This window comes from Schistocerca serialis, chromosome 6 (assembly GCF_023864345.2).
Source record: "Schistocerca serialis cubense isolate TAMUIC-IGC-003099 chromosome 6, iqSchSeri2.2, whole genome shotgun sequence".
In the NCBI taxonomy this organism is placed as follows: domain Eukaryota; kingdom Metazoa; phylum Arthropoda; class Insecta; order Orthoptera; family Acrididae; genus Schistocerca; species Schistocerca serialis.
The window spans coordinates 539,487,663-539,507,493 of NC_064643.1; the positions used below are offsets into that span (position 1 = coordinate 539,487,663).

At 42.2% G+C, this 19,831-nt stretch overlaps 1 protein-coding gene across 1 annotated transcript in view; it reads right to left on the reverse strand.

The window, feature by feature from the left end:
* Window positions 1–19,831, reverse strand: part of LOC126484380 (protein FAM219A) — a 122,104-nt gene that overhangs the window by 69,383 nt on the left and 32,890 nt on the right. The gene's annotated exons all lie outside the window — the stretch shown is intronic.

The window sequence follows — 19,831 nt, forward strand, 5'->3', positions numbered from 1 at the left end:
TTCTCTGTTTAACTTCACTAACCCTGCCACAATCACCGGTTTATTTATTCCTCATTTATTCTCCGGTAAGGTGTTATTACACGTTCGTACAACGCATTTTCCGCGCGACTCCCAGAATAGAACTTTAGCGATTGCTAGCCGGGGACTGTGTAACTGGCCCTTAGTAGTGTAGCGCGGTTTGGCAAAAATTTACTGTCAACATTTCATTTTCTTGGATACATGGAGAAGAAAATGCATAATCTTTGTTGCCTGTTATTCCTGTTAGTCGTTTATTTCCACTCTGGTAGTCTGAATCAATCTAATTCGCTAGTAATTATAACAACGCTGATCAGTTGCAAACCCAGTTTACCACATAAACAGCGATTGGCATTCGCCCGTTCGGCTTTATTCGCTCAGCTCGTATAGCCCCGTCCCCTTTTTTCTTTATTTCTAGATGCGGTGGGGATTCCCCTGACAGACAACACGTACTATCGGGTAGCATTCATCTCACGCTAGGTGAGGAGAGCTCTACGTCATAGTGACGTAACGCTACGTCATGATGGCATAAATAAACCTAAATCGACTTCAAGAGTACGTATGTCGATCTTTGCAGTTGTACCACAGAGGTTGCACGGTAACGTGAAAGCTAAAGCCGGCTTGCACGGTAACGTGAAAGCTAAAGCCGGGTTCACACACACAACGAAAGTATCGCCACAAGTCAAGTCATTCTGAAGTGGCGCTGTGAGCTACCGTTCACACAGGACGCCACAAATTCTTCGTAATTGCGCAGTTTGCAAAATGGCGTCACATGTATCAGCTGATTAAACGGCTGTACATATTACTAAATAAGATGTTTTGGAAACATAATAAATGTAAAATATTACTTACCAAAGTGATACTCGTCTCTCTTGTCTTGACTGCATGTTTTAAGAACCGGTCTGCAGCTTCAAACCAAGCAAGGCTGGGTTTATAAATACCGTCTGTAGACGCACCACTCTTAAGTGATTTCAGTACTTTTTTATGTTCATTCATGTAAGCATTTCGAATGCTTCGAATTTTTAACTTTGTTGTAGCTACATCAATTCCAGGTACATATTCACGCATACTGTTTACTATTTCAATTAATGCAGCATCTCTCAAATGTCTGTCTTTGTATAATTCGCTTTTGTGGTTCCAAAGGCATTCTCGTTCTTGATACACCTCCAAGAATCTCATAATTGTCGCTGTTGACCACTTTTTCGACATATTAATAGCAAACGCAAAAACAAAAGCACTATCTGCGAACGAATACGCACTAGAAAGGTTTCAATCCAGCCGCGAGGTACCAATCGAATGACGTTATTCGATTGTGGAGAAGGCAAAATGGCGCAACAAAGTAGAACCAAGTTCAACTTTTTGTGGCGTGACAAAAGTTGCGCTTCTTAAATGGCGCCACCGAAAACTAGGAGTTCACACATGCAACTACGAAGCAACTGCAGTTCGCCATTCGCAGTGGCGATACTTTTGTTGTCTGTGTGAATCCGGCTTAAATGTAAATACACGTGTACAAATGAAGTGACAGCAGTTGTGTGGTATGCTCATCCCAGTTGAATTACTTATTAAGTTGTAATCTCAACAGTTTTCGATCTTATTGTGTGTTTCTTAATGTAATGAATGTCTGAACGAAGGAAACAAAACAATAACAAAAGTCAGAAATAGCCTCTAGTCATTTTTTTAATCCGATTAATTGTGCATAAATCATGTGGATAGAAACGTGAAAAAGAGAGAAATTAAAGCGTTTCGTATTTTTATAAAAGCCAATGGATTGTACATAATTCTTCTGGGCAGAAACGTTAAAATGAGAAATTAATGTGGTTCCAAAGATAATTCCGAATGTTGCGGGACTTTTAATTTTGCCTTCATGCTGTAGATCTGCACAGGCACTTTTGCTCTTCAGAAATAAGTTATTGCTGATGATTATAATGTACTGACCTGTTATAACACGTCATTATTTTTCTTCATATGTTGTATACTGTGAAAAAACAATGACATGCAAGTCACATTTACCAGAATTTTAAGCAACTGGAAGCAGTGAGTGCTTTTGCCATTTTCAGATATTTTTTTGTATGACTCTTAGGCAATATAGAAATAGCTATAGTAATCGAGCCAAATACCCCCAAAATTAATACCATGTCTATTGAGAGAATAAACAAACACAGTATTCCACCGTCGCATATGAATCATCGCTTAGTGCAGCTAAAACTGTAGGCTGTTGTGGCTATTCTGTCAAGTAGCTCAACCATTGTGACAGCCAGTGTTCCAACATCATTTGGCAACTTCCTTTTTTTTGTAGTTGATACTGCTTACATATTAAAATGTGAGTAACAATTATAGACGAAATATCATTGTTTTTTCACAGTATACAGCGTATAAAGGAAGAAGGCAAAATTAAAACTCCAGCAACATTCTGAATTATTTTTGGAACCACATTAATTTCTCGGTTTAACGTTTCTGCCCAGAAGAGTTATGTACAATCCATTCGCTTATATAAAAATACGAAACACTTTAATTTCTGCCTATTTCACGTGTCTGTCCACATGATCTATGCAGAATTAATTGGATTTTTTAAAATGACTACTCGCTTTATTTGATTTCCATTGTGGTTATGGTTCCTTCGTTCAGATACTCGCTATAACACAATAACATCCCACATTCTTGGGATTAGAGCTTAATAATTAATTATTTCACATTTCTGTCAACACAATCATGCACGATTCATGGGATTTTTCAAAAATGACTACAAGCTTTTTTTGACTTTCGTTATATTCATGAAATACCCAATAACATCCAAAATTCTTTGGATTACATCTTAATTATTAATTATTTCGCATTTCTTCCACATGATTTCTGGATGATTCATCGGATTTTAAAAAAAAAATGAATGCAAGTGATTCTTTTTTTCTTTCGTTATGGTTCCTTCGTTCAGACATTCATTATGTTCAAGAAACACACAATAACATCCAAAACTGTTGAGATTCCAGCTTCATAAGTAATTCATTCATAAGTAATTCAACTGGGCTGAACATATCACATTTAGCTTTCACGTTACCGTGCAACCTCTGTGGTACAACCGCAAAGATCGATACACGTACCCATGAAGTCGATTTAGGTGTATTTACGTCACGATGACGTAACGGTACGTCACTATGACGTAGGGCTCTCCTCAGCTAGCGGGAGATGAATGCTACCTCGTACTATGGGCGCATTCAGAAATCAACTTACGATTCACTCACAAATCAACTTAGATTTTGATCAAAAATGTTCAAAAACCAACAGGGATGCGTTCAAAATCATATGAGTAATCGATAGACCAACGTGTGCGGGATGCTAGGCGCTTTGTGCAACAAGGTCTTTTTCCTCAATAATCAGCCTTCTTCTCTGTCCCCCAAAAACAACAGAAAGTTGGATCATGTCTAGAATCAGGCATAATGGTCTTATGCAATCGAGCCATTGAGGAATGTCTCTTGGTGGTGTTAGGAGGCATACCTATTGTCGTATAGCCGCTGTTGGTGGTCGTGATTTCCGCTTTGAGATCCTCCTGATGGCTTCCCATACTTTACTTGCAGATGAGGACCTATTGCTGGAGTTCAAGAACTCTTGCGAACACCTCTGGCTACCCTCCTGAATGTTATCCAGGATGAAGTAAATATTCCAGAATTCGAATCGATAACAGCTGCCAACATGAGTAACGTAGAAGTAAATATCCTCGGAGTAGTGAAGCAACTTAAATGATTAATAAAAGCAAGTTTTCTGGTCCTGACTGCTTACCAATTAGATTCCTTTCTGAGTATGCTGATGCATTAGCTCCATACTTAACAATCATATACAACCGTTTGCTCAACGAAAGATCCATTCCCAAAGACTGAAAAGTTGCACAGGCCACCCCATTATTCAAGAAAGGTAGTAGGAGTAATCCACTAAATTACAAGCCCATATCGTTAACATCGATATGCAGCAGGATTTTGGAACATATGTTGTGTTTGAACATTATGAATTACCTCGAAGAAAACTGTCTATTGACACAGAGTCAACATGTGTTTAGAAAATAACTTTCCTCTGAAACACAACTAGCTCTTTATTCACATGAAGTGTTGAGTGCTATTGACAAGGGATTTCAGATAGATTCCGTATTTCTGGATTTCTATAAGGCTTTTGACAGTGTACCACACAAGCGGCTTGTAGTGAAATATGGAATATTGTCTCATTTATGTGACTGGATTTGTGATTTCCTGTCAGAGAGGTCACAGTTCATACGAATTGACAAAAAGTCATCGAGTGAAACACAAGCGATTTCTGGCGTTCCCCAAGGTAGTGTCATAGTCCTTCTGCTGTTCCTTTTCTAGATAAACGATTTGGGAGACGATCTGAACAGCTGTCTTACGTTGTTTGCAGATGACGGTGTCCTTTCTCAACTAATAATGTCATCAGAAGATCAAAACAAATTGCAAAACGATTTAGAAAAGATATCTGAATGGTGCGAAAATTGGCAGTTGACCCTAATTTACGAAAAGTGTGAGGTCATCCACGAGTGCTAAAATGAATTCGCTAAACTTCGATTACACGATAAATCAATCTAATCTAAAATCCGTAAATTCAACTAAATATCTATGTATTACAATTACAAACAACTTAAATTGGAAGGAACACACAGGAAATGTTGTGGGAAAGGCTAACCAAAGACTGTGTTTTATTGGCAGGACACTTGTAACAGATCTAGTAAGGAAACTGCCTACACTATGCTTGTCTGTACTCTTTTAGAATACTGCTGCGCATTGTGGGATTCTTACCAGATAGGACTGACGGAGAACATCAAAAAAGTTCAAAGAAGGGCAGCACGTTTTGTATTATGGCGAAATATGAGAGAGAGTGTCACAGAAATGAAACAGGATTTGGGCTGGACATCATTAAAAGAAAGGCGTTTTTCATTGCGACGGAATCTTCTCGCAAAATTCCAATCACCAACTTTCTCCTCTAAATGAAAAAATATTTTGTTGACACCGACCTACATATGGAGAAACAATCACCACGATAAAATAAGGGAAATCAGGGCTTCTATGGAAAGATATAGGTGTTCATTCTTTCCACGCGCTATACAAGATTGGAATAATAGAGAATTGTGAAGGTAGCTCGATGAACCCTCTGCCAGGCACTTAAATATGATTTACAGAGTATCGATGTAGATGTAGAAGTCCTGGACGTCACATGGCTCGAAAACAATTAACTGCCTGTAAAGCATCCATTTAGGATTTCTGAACAGCCATTTTGACAGGATCCTTTCGGGGTCTGCTCTTATTAGGCAAATGGGTCCACACAGTGTAATGGTCACTACCACGAAGGACATCATTCACTCCACAATGAGCAGTGTCTGCATGGGTGGGCGAGCAGAAGGATAGGTCTTTGGGTGCAGATGAACCCATAGCAGGGCTAAAATGCTAAGCTTGACTCATGTCTGTAGTTAATGATCCTGAAGTATCCAAATGCAAGGGCAAGTGATGTTACAACCACATACCACAATGTGTACATTTAAGTCCCCTAAAAGTGTAAGAGAACTTGGTAGTTCATCAAGAAAACGTGTGAGAACCTCACTGTCAATGGGTTTATGGGGGCAGTGGATAAACGGATCACACCATTACTGCAACATGGGCCAGTACCCAAACAGCAACTGCCTGTAGCATTGCGGTTAAGTACATGTGAGGATTGGAGTATGTCCTTGATGAACACTGCTACTCCACCTTTCGCCCTGTCACCAGTAAGATATTTTTTCTTTGGAGGTGTCAGCCTCCAAATGTAGATGCATAAGTCGGTTTAAAGTGAGTCTCTTGGAGACAGAAAAAGGTCTGTTCTCTACAAACAGTCTCAGTTCCTCCGATGAATCCTGTATCTGTTTATATTCCAATGAAGTACGGGAACCTTCTTAGCCATATGGTTTTGTTTTACCTGTATCCTTGCACTGGAATGATGAGACATTTGTAGAGAGAGAGGGAGTGGAGGGGCTGCCTGGGTCCTGGGACGAGGTAGTTAAATCCATTATGTCCTCCTCAAAAGTCACACATGCCAGAATGACATTGATGGCATCCAGGACAGCCTTTGAGCAGAACATCGTGACCCTTTCCTTGTTTCCTCCCCCTTCGAGGATGATGGGAAAGGAAGCATTGAGAGGTACTCTGCTTTTGGGGTGCCTTCTCAATACTTACTGTGAAAATGTTGCTGGTCTCTTCTGTTGTAGCTGCCTGCGTTGCTATGTCTTTACTCACTCTGATTTGACATGTACAGGTGCTCTGGGCTCTGTGGCAAACCGTCTACCTTGGGAACAGGTTTTTGCACCATTCAAAAATACAAAGTAGCAAACACAGGGTTTTATTGCCTTATATTCTTTTTTGGCTTCTTAATAGTTTAGTTACCAAATTTTGCATTTTTGGTATAAACATGGCAGCCTCAGCTCCAGAATGGGTGGCTCTCAGAGCAGTCGACGCATACTGCAGGAGACGGGCATTCAGTCCCAGATTCATGTGCTACCTTCCCACACTTACCATACGGCGCTTCACCTCCACAACTCAGTGGTGCATTGCAAATTTGCTGACATTCGTAGCGCCACATAGGGTGAGGTACAAAACGTGTAAACCTGCATAATGTGTTCACACAGCATTGGAGAACTGAAGGTCACAATTAAGATGGCAGTCTTCTCAATTTCACCATTATTCATTCACGTCCTTTGCTCCACATCCACTGTCCACTGTATGCCCATACTTGTTTAAGTTCTCAGATGTTTACGTCCATAATAACGCAGCATGTGACCACACCCTTGCCTCAACGGATGGAGTCATGCAACTCAACAATCATCTCAGTCACCCAATTTTTCTGATTTCCTAAGAGCTTCCACTTGCTTTACCCTGTTAGTCTTAATCAATAAGGAACTATTTTGTAACCACATAATAGACTCTAAAGGTACCAGTAAGACCTTCTAAGCCATACAGAAATGGGACACTTTTTCAAACATCCTCTCCTTCCTCTCGATCACTACCGCTACAGACAAATTCTGTTTTATGACTTCTTAAGCCCTGTTACTAACTACGAATTGATTATCAGGAGGACTACCTTCCCTCTTTCATTTGGATGTGTGGGCGTGAGTAATCCCAAATGGTCCAAGGGTCCCATCTCTGTCCCATGAGCAGCTACGCCTTATACAAACGAGGGGCAAGAGGTCCACAGTGGTTACCCACTAATGACCGCTTCCCTCCAACAGCCATGCACCTCATTGGCGTGCACAACACTCTAAGACTGACAGTCTTTTTTAGAGAGGTCTGCACCATTCTCATGACCCAGGCAGCTAAGCTGACATCCTCAGTCAGGTTACAGTGACAGAGGACTCATCAGTCCATAGCTCAGGAACCTCCAATTTGCCAAGCTTGTAACCAGCAAAAAAATGCTGCATCCCTGAAGGCTATTATTTAAGGTCTTCGAGCCACGGGGCACCAAGTCAAACAGTTTAAAGAAATCTACAAATATGGTAGCTATATCTTGCCCTTCATCCATGGTCTGCAGGATATCACATGAGTAAAGCACACGCTGAGTTTTGCACAAGCAATGCTTTCTATATCTGTGCTGATTTGTGGACAGAAGCTTTTCTGCCTCATGGAAATTTATTGTATTCGAACTTAGAATATTCTTAAGAATTCTGCAATAACCCAATTTTAAGGATATTGGTTTGTGATTTTCTGGGTCCATTCTTTAGCTTTCCTATATACAGGAGCCACCTGCTCTTTTTACCAGTCTTGCTTGCTCATATTTCCGAATCTTGTTGTTGAACTACAGTTGGTCTCTTCCATCCTTAATACACTTACACGACATACACTTCTCCAGAGTGCAATTTACAATTAGTTTATACTTTGCTCGTGACTCCTCTATGTCCATCATAACTGAATTAAATAATGTATACTAATCGTCTAAATAGGATGCTAACAATTGCTTATCTACTCTTTCCATTATAAAAATTCTGCTGCCTTCTTGATGTATTTATGAAGTTCAGTAAGCACTGTCATTATGATGACATCGTGGTCACTAATACCTGTCTCTGTACTGACACTAACAATAAGGCCATGCTTGTTTGTAGATACAAGGTCTACAGTATTTTCACTGTAAGACGGATGTCAAACTAGCTGCTCAAAACAGCTTTCAGAAAATGTCCTCAGAACTGCTCACAAGAACATTTGTCTGTACCAACTGCAGTGCACTCATAAGACATCCTAGTCTATACTCAATTACATTAAGGTCACCTCCAACTAGTACTGCTTGTCACAGTACTTCTGCACTGCTTTTAGCAGACTTTCTTTGCACGATTCTTCAGATGTAAAAACTTGAGTTCACCTAAGCCAGTTACTTGCATCCAGATAACTTCGCAATCAGAGCCAACTTCGATCTCTACAGACAACTAACCTGTCTTTTCTACAATGAAGCACCGAAGAAACTGGTGTAAACAGGCTTATTCAAACATAAACAGGCAGAATACGGCACTGCAGTCGGCAAGGCCTATAAAAGCAACAAGTGTCTGGCGCAGTTGTTAGATCGCTTACTACTGCTATAATGGCAGGTTATCAAGATTTAAGTGAGTTTGAACATAGTGTTAAAGTCAATGCACGAGCTATGGGACACATCATCTACAAGGTAGCGATGAAGTGGGGACTTCCTCATATGACCATTTCACAAGTGCACCGTGAATACCAGGAATCTGGCAAAACATCAAATCTCCGACCCTGCAAAAATGGGACCAACAACGACTGAAGAGAATCGTTCATTGTGACAGAAGTGCAACCCTTCCACAAATTGCTGCAGATTTTAATGCTGGGTCATCAACAAGTGTCAGTGTGCAAACCATTCAACAAAACATCATCGATATGGGCTTTCGGAGCCAAAGGCCCACTCTCGTATCCGTGGTGACTGCACAGCACAAAGCTTTATACCTCACCCGGGCCCAACACCGATATTGGACCACTGAAACACCGATATTGGACCACTGACGACTGGAAACATGTTGCCTGGCCGAAAGAGTCTCATTTCAAATTTTATCAAGCAGATGGATGTGTATGGGTATGGAGACAACCACATGAACCGATGGACCCTGCATGTCAACGGGAGACTGTTCAAGCAGGTGGAGGCTCTGTAATGGTGTGGGGTGTGTGTAGTAGGAGTGATATGGGACCCCTGATATTTCCAGATACGGATCTGACAGGTGACGCATATGTAAGAATCCTGTCTGATCACCTACATCCATTCATCGTGTATTCCGATGGATGTGGACAATTCCAGCAGGACAATGCAACACTACTCATGTCCAGAGTGGCTCCAGGAACACTCTTCTGAGCTTAAAAACTTCCACTGACCACCAAACTCCCCAGACACAAACATTATTGAGCACCGTACTGTTCAGAAGATATCTCCACCTGCTTGTACTCATATGGATTTATGGACAGCCCTGCAGGATTCATGGTGTCAGTTCCATCCCCCCCACCCCCCAGCATTACTTCAGACTTAGTCGAGTCCATGCCACGTCATGTTATGGCACTTCTGCGTGCTCGTGGGGGCCCTACACAATATTAGGCAGGTGTACCAGTTTCTTTCGCTCTTCAGTGTATGTGTGTTCACTGCTTCATTAAATATTACAATTCTTTCTACTTTGGGTCCTGTCCAGTTCTCGGTTCTGAGTATGATTTGAGTGCAACAGCTTTCCTAGAAGATAATAAATTCATGAACTTCGTTGTGGATGCTCCAGCAATTTACTGTTAAAATTATGACACTCAAAGTATCTTCACTTTGTATGTGATTTGATTTCACTCTCTGCATATCAGCTGGTGTGCATTCATCAGATGACATCACACTACCACGTAGCCAAAAGAAACACCCATCTGCATTCCACATGAGGAGGGTGGTTACAGTTAAACTTTTGCTACTAGAGACCATGTATGCAGAAAACTATTGACCTTACAGGTACCCAGCTTTTTGAGAATGACGTTTAGACTGTGTGCTGCAGGATTTGCATTGTTTGTAGTGTTAATGTCATGGCTTGCCAGTAATGCTACGGCAATGTAGGGTTGAAACACAGGCATCAGTGTGCATTACAGTTGCAGACAGTCAACATGGTCTGGAGAAGGCAAGCAAGGCTTTACTCATGAAGCGGTTTTATCAAAACAATAACACATTTGGTGAAAACAAATCATTGGCCAATCATTCCAAACTGTGTGGCCACCAAGACCACCAGATCTGAATCTGTGTGATTTCTGGCTGTGGCATTATCTGAAGAAAGGTACCCAACATCCTACTTGAGGTATTTCTGGCAGCGATAGATCAACCTATAGAGGGGTTCCAGGTTGTTGTGGATGCAGATGGTTGTCATGTGGCGGCAGCACCGTCCAACGCACGAAGGGCTGAACTACGGCACTGCCGACACAAGTAGGGGCAGCTGTACCGTTATGCGGAATTTCGGCAACGGTGCGTCGCACACCGGACCGCACGGGAACAAAGCTGCCGGCAGTGCGAGCTAGTCGACGCAACGCGACACACGTCTCCCCAGTTCTTCCGTCGCGGACCACGTGCGTCGAGTCAACGTGACTCTGCCGTAAATGCGTACGCGCGGTCGTAAACGCAGTCGCCGTTAAATTGTCTTTCGTTTCTTCGCGGACGTTACGGCGCCTCCGGTCGTGCCAAGAGCAGAACATTCTGTGACGCTGCCTTTTGTCTCGCTCGGTCCACGCGGTCGCGCCACGGCTCGTCACTGGAGTGTACACCCTCCGGGATCGGTGACCGAGCCGTGCCGCCAGTGCAACGCGCCTATGTAGACGGACATTAGCGAAGTATATTATTTGTCATTTATTGTAACGGCAGGAAAAATAAATGTGTCCTGTCCAGAAACCGCTTTAGTCATTTATTGCCACAAAGCCTCTCCCATGAGCATAGTGCGTGGGCGCGGCGATAAATGCCGGTTCACTGCACATGAGCGACTGTAAGCGGGGATACAACACGTTCCCGCTTCACTGGTGACCCCGACGTGATCTGAGGCTAAAAAAAACACGTGGTGACAAACGTTCGTCGGTACGAGAGACGTGGAACCGCGAGTAGGCTTGCGCGCATACGCCCGCGCCGAACAGTGCTCCGTAGTAATTTTTTTTTAACTAACTTTTTTGTATTGTTTTTGTGTGCGTATATTTTGATCGCGGACTGCTTAGTGTTATTTTTTTCTTTTCGTGTGTTTCCCTTGTGTTATTTTCACTGTGTACTTTCCTCTTGTACGAGGATTCGACTCTGAACTAAGATGGCGACACTAGAGGAGTTGCAAAAGACCGTCGAGGAACTGCTCGCACGCAACACGAGGCTAGAGAGTGAGCTACAGGCACGGACTACACGCGCGGACGCCGTCGCTAACTTGGCCGACAGGGTGCACGACGCGCTGACAACGGCGCCTAGCACCGCGGCTGCGGCAGCTTACGACTCCGTCCCCCCACCACCGTGGCGGCCAGCGCCTCCCGCACCCGCATCGGATGCCGACCTGCACCAGCTAGTGCAAAACTTGACCGCACAGGTGGCAGCTCTCTCGACGCAAGTCGACCGGTTGGCGCGCTCGCAGCAAGAGGGCAGCACCCGCCGCAGCGGCAGCAGACCGGGCGACAGGCGGCGTGGCTCGCGCAGCCGGCAACGCAGCAACAGCCGCTCCAACGGTACCCCGCCGACGTCACAGCACGCACAAAACGGCTACTGCTGGTACCACGCCCGCTTCGGCAACGAAGCAACCAGGTGCCGCGCCCCTTGCTCGCACCCAAACGCCAGCTGCGACCGGACCTAGGCGCACCCGGCTGCAATATGATATCGAAGCGTCTGTTTGTTGCGGAACGGGGGGCAGGCGTGAGGTACCTCGTCGACACGGGTTCGGACCTCTCGATCTTCCCCCGTTCTATGTTACGAGACCGCAGGCGGGCCGAGGCACTCTGCCTTACAGCGGCGAACAACTCCACGATTAAAACTTACGGCACACACAGCCGCAATATAGATCTGGGCCTACGGCGCACGTTCTCGTGGACTTTTACCGTGGCCGACGTCAATGAGCCGATCCTGGGCGCAGACTTTCTCGGCCACTACGGGCTACTAGCCGACATTGCAAACGGCCAGCTCATCGACGCCGCGACTAAGTTAAAGATAGCGGGACAGCGCCGGCAGGCTGCACACTACAGCGTTAAACCCGTGAAGTGCCCCGGACCGTACGCTGACATTCTTGAACAATTCTCTGTGTGGCGGCAGCACCGTCCAACGCACGAAGGGCTGAACTACGGCACTGCCGACACAAGTAGGGGCAGCTGTACCGTTATGCGGAATTTCGGCAACGGTGCGTCGCACACCGGACCGCACGGGAACAAAGCTGCCGGCAGTGCGAGCTAGTCGACGCAACGCGACACACGTCTCCCCAGTTCTTCCGTCGCGGACCACGTGCGTCGAGTCAACGTGACTCCGCCGTAAATGCGTACGCGCGGTCGTAAACGCAGTCGCCGTTAAATTGTCTTTCGTTTCTTCGCGGACGTTACGGCGCCTCCGGTCGCGCCAAGAGCAGAACATTCTGTGACGCTGCCTTTTGTCTCGCTCGGTCCACGCGGTCGCGCCACGGCTCGTCACTGGAGTGTACACCCTCCGGGATCGGTGACCGAGCCGTGCCGCCAGTGCAACGCGCCTATGTAGACGGACATTAGCGAAGTATATTATTTGTCATTTATTGTAATGGCAGGAAAAATAAATGTGTCCTGTCCAGAAACCGCTTTAGTCATTTATTGCCACAAAGCCTCTCCCATGAGCATAGTGCGTGGGCGCGGCGATAAATGCCGGTTCACTGCACATGAGCGACTGTAAGCGGGGATACAACACGTTCCCGCTTCAGTCACATTAAGTAATGTTTGTAACTTGGAACATAAACAAGGTACACAAATAACAAACATTACCCTCTCATGTGGAAATTAATGTGTGTTAATTTCAATGGCTTATATGTTATTTGTCTTCTGAATGTCCTTAAAAATGTTTCTACAAAGTTTCATTGTCTTTCACGGGAGCCCTCTCAAGTAGCTAAAATTTAATTATAATACCAAGTACTCTTGCGCCCCCTCCCTCCCCCAAGTAGCTGCTTTCTCTGTGTAGTGCAACCCTGAGCTATCAAGGGAATCCTACAATTCTCCACTTCGCAACAAAGTGCCAGAATTCTGCAGACAAACTGTCATGGAATAGATGGAACCTCTGGTTGAGACCCTCCTGGCTGCAAACCAGAGGCCTGTGATAAATTCTGCTCAGCAAACTGTAAGCTCCACTTGCACCTCATGAGCAATGCCAGCCATCTTCTTCACTTCCATCATCATCTGTATGAACAGAGAATGGCCTCAGAACACGAACAACAAATGTCATCGGTGCCGACATGAGCCACAACTTGAAGGTGACTGCACCCTGCACATTATCATACTTATATACTAGAACTACAATTCTGTAGTATTTGTTAAGACCATTTAGGTTTGCTATTCAGCTGGACCCACGGAATTGTAAACACAGTATTTCATTTAGTATATGATCATTAACGTTTATTTATAGTTACACAAGGATGGATCAAGGAGTACTGCATCCTGTGTCATAAGAAATTTAATAATGAACATATAATGGCAGAATTAGTACAGATTATTGCCTGAACTATCCTTTACACAACGTTAGCATTCAACATAGTCACCATGCGTTTCTACACATTTGCACCACCATTGAACCCAGGCATCAAGACCACTAGGGAAAAATTCAGTGTTTTGATTGTTGACACATGATTTTAAGGTTGTTTTAATCTTATTAATGCAGAAAGTGGATGAGGACACTATGATGTACATCAGCAATGCGTAAGAAATTTGGTAATGGAGAAACGGACATCACACTGAGCAGCAGCTGACCGACAACATGTGTCACGGATGCCAGTCGAAGATGTGCTAATGAAACAATTCGAGGAGACAGGCATGTTATAGTTCACAATCAACAGTGAAACCTGAATTTTTAGAATCATGGGTTAAGAAACAAAACCATCAATTTTTACAAACTGGTATTGATGCCTGGATTCAAAGATGGTGCAAATGCTTGGTGATGAACAGTAGTGTTGTGAAGAGGACAGATCAGGCTATGATCTGTACTAATTCCATCGTTATGAATTCATTACCAAATTCATGATACAGGAGGCACTACTTTTTGTTCATCCTTGTATTTTCTTATTTAAAATTGCAAAATAACACGCTCTGTGATATTCAGACATAAAATGTTGGCTGTGAACCAATTGCAGACCTGTTCAGCTAAAGCCTATATCTTACTTAATGTAACTGAATTTGGGCCCTTCTGAAAAATTCCATAAAATATCATGAAGGTCATTTACATCTACCTATAGAAAAGTGCACTACTAACTGCTGTAACATTTTAGTTTACCACGTACAATTTCATAATTCACACAATCAAAGGCCTGATCAAGGACATGAAACATACCAACAAGATATATTTTCTCGTTTACCACTATCAGGATGGCACCATGGAAACCACATATGACAATCATTGTAGTGAATCCCTTACGAAAGGAAACTGGGAGACATTTATCGAGTTACGCTACAAATAATGAATCGGTATTCAGCACCAGGCCACTTTCTCACTTATAGTTTTAGACAATAAAATGAATTAATGTCTGTGTAATTATTGATGAATTAATTATATTAATTTCTTTCTAGATGAGTATCACTACTTCAAATATAAATATTTTATTGATTACAAAGATAGCTCGTAAGTCTCCCCATCAAATCAGCTGAAGATTTTAATACTATGCAAGAAACATTTCCTTAGTTAAAACAAGTACTCCGTTTTAGCAGATTACTGTTTTTGATATTTCCTTTTGAGTTGTAATTCTCAAACTAATGGATGCTGACAGTGTAAATGTGCCATCATTTAAGCCACTGATATTACCTGAGGATTCAGTTTCATTTGCCTCACTGTTGCTAGATCTCCCTCTCTTTAACAATGCTACAGTGGTTTACTTTCATGCTTAATACACGTTTTTCACTTTTTTACAACATTTTGGAAATTCTACAACACTGGTGGTAATGGAACTTCACCTTTTAATTATAGCTAGGCTTCTGAATTGTGAAGAGGTTTCTTTTCCTAATACAAGATACTTTCATCCTAGATGTTGTCCAGCCTTTGTCCATGCTTCTGTTTAATTTTTACATTCATTCATTTTAGGGGGTAACAGGACTGGAAGTGCTGTTGGGAAGAACTTTTTTTATTTAGTCTCTGGTTTCAAAATCATTTACTTGTAATCTTCCCATTGTGACTAAGCAGTGTTAATAAATTTGATCTGCTGTTTTCCTATGTAGCTAGATGTAACTTTTAACCACAATTTTTGAAGATATTAAAAGAATGGAAAAGGAAAAACAAGAGATTATGCTCTCCTGTCAATGACGAGGATGTTGGAGAGACAGAGCATACACTCAGATTGGGGAAGGAAATCAATTGCATTCCTTTCAAAGGGGCCTTGTTGGCCTTACACTATTGGAGGAAATTGCAGAAAACCTAAATCTGACTGCTCAAACTGGAGGGAGAGGGGGAGAGACTTTTTCCATCCAACAAAAAACTGCTCTTCGGATACACTGTGTAAGCTCATGTCACCTGTTTTCATAGATTCCTTTACACTTGTAACTTTTAACTGCTCCAAGACCTTTCCATGCTTTATGGTCTTCAGCTATACATACCCAAATTTCTTCTGAAAATTTTGTAACTTCATACGCTCATCTTCCATTTAGTTGTTTTCTCAGTCCTTACTTGTTTCTAGTAATCCACCAAAGAACTTCCATCGTCCAGCCACATCCCATTTGCCATGTCCTGTGAACTTGTATTTTATTTTTTGGCATGATTATGACCCCTACTCCAGTCTGGGCTCTGATCTGTTTGTTTATTTTTCTGTCTCCCTATAGCTTGCAAAGGAAACCTGTTTCTGAATGATTTTCACATCAAAAAATCACTTATTACTGCAGACAAAACTGGCAATACGCAATGATCAGATATCATAATTTTCAAAAAATATATAAAAATTCTATTTAATTTAGAAAAAGCACTCCAAGTCATTCTTACTCTGCTGCTCATTTCCTTTGCTGTCCACCTGGTCCTTATCTTCAACTGTTCTAAATACATTCATTAAATGATCCTAAAATTTCATTGTTAGGTTCTAAAATTCTCTTTTTGATGTGTTCATTGTATTTTATTTTAGTTTTATTACAACAGATTTTCTGGACCTACTTTCCAACTTGCTGTATTATGTCCATCCACTCACTGTAGAAGTTTATCTGCATCAGAGGTTCAAATGGCTCTAAGCACCATGGGACTTAACATCTGAGGTTATCAGTCCCCTAGACTTAGAACTACTTAAACCTAACTAACCTAAAGACATCACACACAACCATGCCTGAGGCAGGATTCGAACCTGCGACTGTAGCAGCAACGCAGTTCTGGACTGAAGTGCCTAGAACCGCTCGGCCACAACGGCCGGCTTGCATTAGAGGCAAACAGTACACTGTAATCAACAAAATGCATATGAGTGGCATAATTTGCATTAGAATTGCAAAGTCTCATGATTGTGAATTTATGGCAGACTGCCTAATGCACATAATAAAAATATTTTGTCCATCATCAACATCTACGTGATTATTCTTCTATTCACAATAAAGTGCCTGGCAGAGGGTTCAATGAACCACCTTCATGCTGTCTCTCTATCATTCCACTCTCGAACGGCATGCGGGAAAAACAAGCACGTAAATTTTTCTGTGCGAGCCCTGATTTCTCTATTTTATCGTGATGATCATTTCGCCCTATGTAGACGGGTACCAACAGAATGGTTTCCCAATCGGAGGGGAAAACTGGTGACTGAAATTTCATGAGAAGATCCTGTTGCAAAGAAAAATGCCTTTGTTTTAATGATTGCCACTCCAATTCACGTATCACGTCTGTGACACTATCTCCCCTATTTCACAATAATACAAAACGAGCTGCCCTTCTTTGTACTTTTTCAATTTCATCCGTCAGTCCTACCTGATGCGGATCCCACACCGCACAGCAATACTCCAGAAAAGGGCAGACAAGCGTAGTGTAAGCAGTCTCTTTGGCAGACCTGTTGCACCTTTTAAGTGTTCTGCCAATGAATCACAGTCTTTAGTTTGCTCTACCCACTATATTATCTATGTGATCGTTCCAATTTAGGTTATTTGTAATTGTAATCCATAAGTATTTAGTTGAATTTACAGCCCTCAGATTTGTGTGAGTTATCACGTAATCAAAATTTAGCTGATTTCTTTTAGTGCTCATGTGAATAACTTCACACTTTTCTTTATTCAGGGTCAACTGCCACTTTTCCCACCGTACAGATATCTTATCTAAATCATTTTGCAAGTCGTTTGATCATCTGATGACTTTACAAGACGGTAAATGACAGCATTATCTGCAAACAATCTAAGACGGCTACTCAGATTGTCTCCTACGTCCTTAATATAGATCAGGAACAAGAGAGGGCCTATAACAGTCCCTTGGGGAACGGTGGATATTACTTCTGTTTTACTCGATGACTTTCCATTTATTACTATGAACTGTGCCCTTTCTGGCAGGAAATCACGAATCCAGTTGCACAACTGAGGCGATACTACATAGGCACATAGTTTGGTTAGAAGACGCTTGTGAGGAAAGGCGTTGAAAGCCTTCTAGAAATCTAAAAATATGGAATCAATTTGACATCCCCTGTCGATAGCACTTATTACTTCATGAGTATAAAGAGCTAGTTGTGTTTCGCAAGAATGATCCATGCTGGCTATACGTCAATAAATTGTTTTCTTTGAGGTACTTCTTAATGTTCAAACACAGTAATAGTTCTAAAACCATACTGCAAATCGATGTTAGTGATGTACGCCTATAATTCAGCGGGTTACTTCTACTTCCCTTTTTGGGTATTGGTGTGACTTGAGCAATTTTCCAGTCTTTAGGTAAGCATCTTTCTGTGAGCAAGTGGTTGTATATAATTGCTAAATATGCAGCTATTTTATCAGCATACTCTAAGAGGAACCTGACTGGTGTACAATCTGGACCAGATGCCTTGCCTAAGTGATTTAAGCTGATTTGTTACACCAAGGATATCTACTTCTATGTTTCTCATCTTGGCAGTTGTTCTTGATTGGAATTCAGGAATATTTACTTTGTTTTCTTTTGTGAAGGAGTTTCGGAAAACCATGTTTAATAACTCTGCTTTACTGGCACTGTCATCAGTGACTTCACCATTGTTATCACGCAGTGAAAGTATTGATTGCGTCTTGCCACAGGTGTGCTTTATGTATGACCAGAATCTCTTTGGGTTTTCTGCCACATTTCGAGACAGAATTTTGTTGTGGAAATTATTAAAAGCATATCGCATTAAAGTATGCGCTATATTTCGAACTTCTGTAAAACTTTACCAATCTTGAGGATTTTGCGTTCTTGTAAATTTGGCATGCTTTTTTGGTTGCTTCTGTAACAACGATCTGACCCGTTTTGTGTACCATGGGGGATCAGTACCATCACTTATTAATTTATGTGGTATATATCTCTCAATTGCTGTTGATACTACCTCTTTGAAAACATTCCACAACTTTTCTACACCTACATGATCAGATCAGAAGGAGTGAAGCCTGTCTCTTAAAAAGGCATTAAGAGCATTTTTATCAGCTTTTTTAAATAGATATACTTTGTGTTTCTTTTTTATGGTTGTAGGTGTTACGGTATTCAATCTAGCAGCAACTGCATTGTGGTCACTAATCCCTGTATTCGTCACAACACTCACTATTTGTCCAGGATTATTTGTTGCTAAAAGGTCAAGTATGCTTTCACAACCATTTACGCTTCGAGTGGGCTCATGAACTAATTGTTCAAAATAATTTTCTGAGAAAGCATTCAGCACAATTTCGGATGTTTTATGCCGCCGGCTTTAAACATAAAAATTTTCCAGCATATCAAGGGTAGATTGAAGTCACCACCGACTATAATTGTGTGAGAGGGGTACTTATTTCAAATGAGACTCAAGTTTTCTTTGAACTGTTCAGTAACTATGTCTTCTGAGTCGGGGGGTCAGTAAAACAATCCAATTAATAGTTTAGTCCGATTGTCAGGTATAGCCTGTACCCATACTATTTAAGAAGAACTTCAATTTCGATACAATGCAAGCTACGTCTGACAGCAATAAATACTCCACCACCAACTGTATTTAATCTATCCTTTCTGAACACTGTTAGATTGTTTGAAAAAATTTCGGCTGAACTTATTTCCGGCTATAGCCAGCTCTCTGTACCTACAACTATTTGAGCTTCAGTGCTTTCTATTAGGGCTTGGAACTCTGATTCTTTCCCAACACAGCTACGACAATTTACAATTACAATACCAATCGTATCTACAACTACCTTACTGTGTTTTACCTGCCTACTTTTAGACGGACATCCCTTCTGTGGTTCCATGAGACCCTCTAACCTAAAAAATCACCCGGTCCCTTGCACACCGCCCCTGCTACCCGTGCAGCCACCTCCTGTGTGTAGTGGACTCCTGACCTATTAAGCGGAAACTGGAAACACATCACCCAATGGCGCAAGTCAAGGAATCTGCAGCCTACATAGTCACAGAACTGCCTGAGACTCTGATTCAGACCCTCCACTCGGTTCTGCACCAAAGGACCACAGTCAGTTCTATCGATGATGCTGCTCCTTAATCTCGGAAGCAAGACTGG